General features: G+C 30.0%; 1 protein-coding gene across 3 annotated transcripts in view; it reads left to right on the top strand.

Annotated features, from left to right (window-relative positions):
- The first annotated feature begins 1,949 nt into the window (after positions 1–1,949).
- LOC119832212 (ATP-sensitive inward rectifier potassium channel 12) overlaps positions 1,950–7,036 on the top strand; it is a 28,079-nt gene continuing 22,992 nt past the window's right edge. Inside the window, exon 1 of one of the 3 annotated variants that reach the window (XM_038355840.1) lies at positions 1,950–2,403. The gene's annotated coding sequence lies outside the window, so the exon portion shown is untranslated. The remainder of the gene's footprint in view (positions 2,404–7,036) is intronic. The other 2 variants (XM_038355841.1, XM_038355842.1) reach the window with 2 other exon arrangements.

Here is a 7,036-nt window from a genome sequence, read left to right as displayed (position 1 = left end):
ATATGTTAGTATATAACATAGGTATGTGGAAGTGGTAGTATTTAGATCTTTAAGTTTATTCTGTTTTTCCTTTATCGATATTATTTAGTAAAACATCTATGCTACACAATGGAATCAATTCTCACGTAACTCTGTTATTTTATTTTTAATACAGAATGTGTTTTTTTTACAGTTAACCTCATCACGAATACCTAGTTACGAAAGTTCTGTACTATTCATAGCGCTGGTAATTTTACCCATTGGTCGGACGCGTGACATTAGGGTATATTTAGCTCGTTCAAAGGTCACGAATTTTTATTTTTCGCGTGTAAATTGCATTGTTCTGAAAGCGAAGGCGGTATGAACGATGGACACAAATTAATTACGTACTTGCGCAGTTGCAAGGCTTTTTATTTGCACCAAATAGGAATTTATTTAGGTAGACATTTTTTAAATTTTATTTATTAAATCTAACAGACTAAATCATTCATAACGTCACGCTTTCTGTAGAAGCACATTGATAAGATTGATCTTTTTTTCTGTATTTTCAAGCATATTTTTATTTTTCTTTAATATTTGAACAATTGCTAATCTTCATTTTTTTTCTAATTTTTATTTAGCTTATGTACAACAAGAATTTAAATATATTTTTAGAAATTTGTTGCTAATAAAACACTACGGTACATTCAATATTTTTCACATTTCATTGTAACTTTCCTTTGATAATAAAATAAATCAGATATGACGATAACAATTAATTAATATTGCTTATAGGTAAGCAGTATATCGCCACTTAACATATAGGTCAATGCCGATCGTACTTTTATGCAACGCTCAGATAGTGTAAACCTTCAGAGCATGCAAGATATAAACAAATATCATTGAAAACATCACGGTGCGATAACCTATATTATTTTTAGCCTTTTGATGCGACCTTTAAACAAACAAATCAAATGTAAATAATTGCACCTTAAAATAACTTTCTTTAAATACATATAAACAAATTTAATTTAATTTAATTTAATTTAAGCTTTCCTCTGCTTTGCGGTTGTCTGGAAGAGATCGCTTGCAAGCGATAAGACCGCCTTCTGTACCTATCTTTTCATATTATGTCTTATTTATTTATTTATTTATTTAATAAACTTACCGTGAAGAGGGACCCTTCCTCTGTCAATTATAATTAATCTTTGGGAAATATTGTAACAGAATAAACATTATTTAACTTTTAATTAAACATTCGACAAAGAAATAATAATGAAATAATTATGAAAATAACATGTGGTAGACATGAAACGGGTATTGCTAGACTAAGGAGTAAACTTAGGTTTACCCGGGTTCACTCCGTAATACCGATGCATTTTATACGAGATTAAACCATAGTCAGCTATGGCGAATGCAAATAACAAGTACATTCAAAGGTTTACAATTAAGAACCATACTTCCTACTGACTTAAAAAATGCGAAAGTTTATGAGAATTTATAGAAATATGGATATATAATTTGCTTTCCTATTAATAAAGAAGTTCTGTGTAGATTTCCCTGATATTAGGTATGGAGATAGATTACCTTCGCACAGAATTAATGCAAAAACTAAGAATCATATATCAAAGAATCCCAAAATATTTTAAACAACTTATCAAACATTACCCAAATAGCTTGTGGGTCAAGTGAACCCGGGTAAAATTAGTTTACATCTTCTTCTAGGATTATCCGTAACAGATATATTTTTCAGTGTATGACCAGCTCTGAAAGCAGCTTCTGTTGTCGGTATAATAGTTTCACAGTGCTATGCGTACTTACTATATGACATTTGTCATAAACATTGATTAATGGAACGTACATTAATGGACATTAATTGGGAAATCAGGGCACGTGACTCAAAACGTGTAAAAGCGGTACCAGCGTCAATCAATTCGCCAAACCCTACTGGATCTGCCAGTTAGATAACAGTTCCTCAACGTTTCACGAGCCTTCGACCAACATACCTCGCGGTATTTATTTTTTAACGGCTGCGAATATACAAGTATAGGACAAAACATTTATTCAGCCAGTCACTGCTCTGAACGCATCGACGCCATTCGTCGCGCGCACGCCGTTTATTTCCCGCCGCAAATTTAAATCGCGCAACGAAAAGTATCACTCATTCCATTCATTCATACTTAATTAAATATGCCTAAAAAGAAATAGTGCATTTAAAAACGTATTATAGTTAATCGCGTTTTTTTAATTTGGGACATGTGCTAATTGTGACTGCTTTAAGTGACTTGTGTCCCGCATGATTAGCGCGTTTTCGTCGCTGTGATAGTGCATTGTGAAACTCTATAACCTGTGTTTTGAACGTTTTTCAATTTACGTTCTGTTTCGTGAAATTCATTTCGCGAAACGCTGTGATAAACCTTCTTTATGATAGGTCCATATATGAAGGTAAGTGAATCATTCAATGTTATCCTTTAGTTTTTATTCGTAGGTATTAGTCACATTTGCTTATACTTAGTATGTCACTCATCGTCAACATTAGAATTTTAGAACAGACAACTAGGTCAATGGTTGATTTTACGTTGATAGTTACTTTACGAAACAGAATTATACATTTTTGCTAAATTTATGTTCGATATTTTGCAACGCATACTTTTTCACAGTCTGCATGTTTTCCATAGTATATCTAACACACTATGTAAGAATAATTGTCTAAAATCAAATATAAATACATATATATTCAATTATCATTTATAGATACCCAGAGCTAACGAAAAACAGCACTATTAGTTAAATGTTCAAGGAAATCGACGATAAAAATTGTTTATTTATAGTATTTACTTACGAAAAAAAATACTGTCTTATGTGATCCGGCTGCTCTAAAATAATATTCCATAAAATGTAAATTTATTAAGTATTGGAATATCAAAATATCAATAACGTATATGATAGATAAAAACGATTCTACAAAAATATAATCTGTGTAGAATCATTTCATCTACTTTAACTCGTATCTACCTAGTTAACGGAGTCAATATTTTTGCACAAGAAAGTTTATTGTCCATTAGCATGTCTGTGGCATTTGACACCATTATACCTATAAATCTAACCTAAAAATGTGTCAATAATATAGCTTATTGTTATTTGCACACCTGGACCTTTAGTATTATTCGAACAGTTACTTGCTAACGTACTATTATTATATTAATAAGCAAGTAAGTTGAATAGACCTGCGTGTTCTATGACATCATATAACTTTAACCTTTTTTTCAAAGGTTCACTTTATCCGATTTTCATTGCATTGCTAAATAATTGCTTTCTTATTTGGATATTTTGCCTAACTGTTTTCTATATATTTGTATAATTATCCATTATTTTCAAACGAAAAGTCTGTTTTAGTTGAATATATACGTATAGATATATACACGTATCTATTTATTATATAATTAATATTCAAAACTCAGAATGTTAACGAAATCTAAATTCGGCAAGGATTTATATGTATATATGTAAATTTTATAACTTATATTAAATAGTTGCATTATAAATATAAAATTAACCGTTATTGTGGTTAGGCATCTACAATATTATGAAATAATCACAATCGTTATGCGACACGATACGCCACTTGAAACATATAATAACTGCAATTTTAGTCGTTGAACGAGCATTTGGATATTACCATTAGTTTTAATTCCAAAGGGTTCATTTAAATACTTTATGGTATAACAACTGATCGTTTGGTAGTTTATATTAGCACTATGAGTAATACAGTATTAACACTATGAGTAAAATATGTAAATTGTTAGAGCGCAGACGTAAGACTATATCAGTATGATTCTATGGCTAAATTTCCGTCTATATTTGCTTAATAGATTATGATTTTCATTAATAATTCTAACATTGTTGTAATTTTGGGCGCATTGATTTAATAAAGGAAGGGTACTTAAGTCTACGAGTATTACTGTAATAAAAACTTTGTCGATAATAACTCCTTCTCTAATAAATTTATTCTCGTTTGGATATATAAATATTTGTTTCATAAGCACGTCCATCTGTGATTATCACATTAATTGCAGACAAAAATGTATTGGAAAATCTTTATATACAATCGTTAAATACATACAAAATGTGATGGCGCAAAATATTACAGCCAACGCGTCATTTGCCTCTATACGGCATTGTTTGACACTATTACAATGTTGAAAAAATTAGTAATCTATTATAGACTCTATCCCGATAACAATAAAGATTCATATACAATATTTCATGATACCAATATAATAATTAGTGATGTTCGTTGTGGTAACGTACGATAAAAAAATGTTGCTCTTATCGTGCGGTCGTGAAACGACTAGATATATTTTATTAATACTAATTAGTAGAGTTTCAATTAAATACAATATTAATTGACATGAGTAGGTAGATATCGTATTCTTTTTTATAAAAACAACAACATGGTGGTACACAGCATTGCAATTCTAACTTCATTTAAAAATGCTTTTCTTCTTTATATTTTGTGATTTGTCTTTATGTTGAAGTATTTGCGTAACCAAGTGTTAAAAATGAACACCGCCCACCAAAGTAAGTTTAAAGTTATAAGAGTAAAGTTTATCGTTAATTGTCTGCGATTATTTTTTGCACAAATACGTCAATCGTCGGTCGATCAATATGTATAAATAATAACTGAAACTCAGATGCTGAGAGTCGATGAAATGACATTCAGAATCTTGTTTTTTATATGTGCAACTGCGGATTCCTTGTAAAAATGTATTTATTAAAACTTACGGATATAATTCATACTTCTGGGTATTATTAGAATATTTGAAAGACTTCGTTCCAAAAGGTACATCAAATGAACTTTACTGTAGGTATACAAAAAAATAATATGTATTTCTGTATATCATCTAACATTGTAATGTGTTAAACATCAGTATGTAAAAGCAATATGGTTCTTTGACATTTTGCTTTTTTCCAAAAGCTTATTCACATTCTTGAACCATTCGTAAACGTAAGTTTTGTTTATATAGTTATGTTAAAACTTTGATCTCAAAAAATCTTAATCTCATTCTCTGATTCAATTTTTGTTTTTTGAGAAAGATTTGTTGCTATTTGCGAAACATTGGTGAAAGAGAAACTTTTTAATACTTTTTACTGTTATTACTATCATAATACTAAAATTATTACTTTCTCTTTTATGTTCCGATCTTTATTTCTGCTCCGTTCTTTATTTGTTGCTTACAATAATTTACGTAGTGCTATTATAATAATAATGTTTCTTCGTCTCCAATGCTCATATTACCCGATTTAATACGCATTATAAATTGTTTGTTTTAAATGAATACCAGTACATCAACGGTATAGTCAGTTTAAACTCATATAATCGTTGGCAAAAGATTTGAAATAGTGAATAAACGTTTAAAATTACATAACACTAATCCTTATTTCAAACTAGCGAAGGACGAATGCCATCCTTATCTTCCCCTTTTAGCTGCTAACATATTAAGCTCGAATAGATAATGTTTATTTATACATACGTAGTAAATGGAAGTTTATAAGATCCGGGAAACGTTGAAAAAAATCGCATCAATACTTCATAAGATTATTTGCAAATCGTCCTTTTAAAAATTATTAAATCACGAACTTAAATGACCACAATAAGCACTATTATATAAAAATAAAATTCTGCATTTTTTTATCAGTTACGTATTAAATTTATGTTTTTTATTTGCTAAAAGTATAGAGTACAATTTCCATGACACAACCTGAATTTATTAATTGGTGTTGCAATTGCTGGATAAATATATTACAAATAATAAATAATGAGATGGAACAATTATTCTCTGTGGAAATATTATACAAACTTATCGAATCATAATTATTTATAAAGAAGTAATGGGAATAGTTTGACTTCGATATCAGCTTACTTTATTTATGATTTCCGCAACATATCACTCATATATTTACAAATCGATAGCAAAACGTACTAAAGCTTTATGTTATATCTACAAATATTAACGGTCTAACGGAATTACATATGATTATAGCGCCTAAAGTGTTAGTTGATGCCGATGAATTGTGTGTATTTGAGCGATATGTAATTACCAGGTAAAGTCCCGGTATTATAATCGAGTATTAGATATGACAACATGAGTGGTAAACTATATATTTAGTGTCTGTTGTGATGCAATTCGCAAAATTTAAGTTTCTTTGTAAGAACTAATTGCAATAGCGGTATTGTTAACCCCCGACGCAAAAACGACAGGGTGGCATAAGTTTGGCCTGGCTACGTGTCTGTGGGTATTTGAATCGGTCTGGTTCTAAGCTATGTTTGATTATTACCAACACCACAAATGGTGGATTAAAGATTTTTTATCAAGTCTCTATTAATGTATAATGAAAGGCCTTGACTAGTAGAATACAATACACTGTGACAAATTCCAAATGACCATCATGAAGATTTTGACAAAATTTTATAATTGATACTTGTTTTATATAAAATTAAATTTCTACAGGTAGAATAGGTCTTCATCTGACATTTGCTAGGTCTCATTGTATTTCTAAATTCCAAGATTTAAGAAACGGCCCATTCAGGTAATTTTTTTTATATTAGGGTATAACATATAAAGTTATAATTAAAATGAAAGAGCATTCACCTAGCAACACTGTATGGAAATATACAATTTAATCATTTGTAATGAGCAAAGAAACCTTACACCTACATTGACACACTACCCAGCTTATCAATGAGAACCATTTTCAGCCTACGTGTTTATTTTCACGAATAAGTGTAAACTGTTAGTTACCATGATGGATTATTTATTTAATTTATTAATTTGGAAAAATATTTGAAACTTCTGAAAAAAAAAATTGTGGAGAAATGATATTTGTGAAAATAAACGTACGACTTAATGCGCCATTAGTCCCCGCATACCTTCTATACAGACAATTTTATTTTAATAGAAATACATAAACATGATCTTGATACTTTATAAAACACTAGCTAGCTGCGTCCCGCGGTTTCACCCGCGTAAGTCCGTATCCCGTAGGAATATCGGGACAAAAAGTTGCCTATATGTTA

The sequence above is a fragment of the Zerene cesonia genome, chromosome 15 (genome assembly GCF_012273895.1).
Source record: "Zerene cesonia ecotype Mississippi chromosome 15, Zerene_cesonia_1.1, whole genome shotgun sequence".
NCBI lineage: Eukaryota > Metazoa > Arthropoda > Insecta > Lepidoptera > Pieridae > Zerene > Zerene cesonia.
The sequence above is the reverse complement of the archived record's forward strand: the minus strand, read 5'-3'. Positions and strand labels throughout refer to the sequence as shown.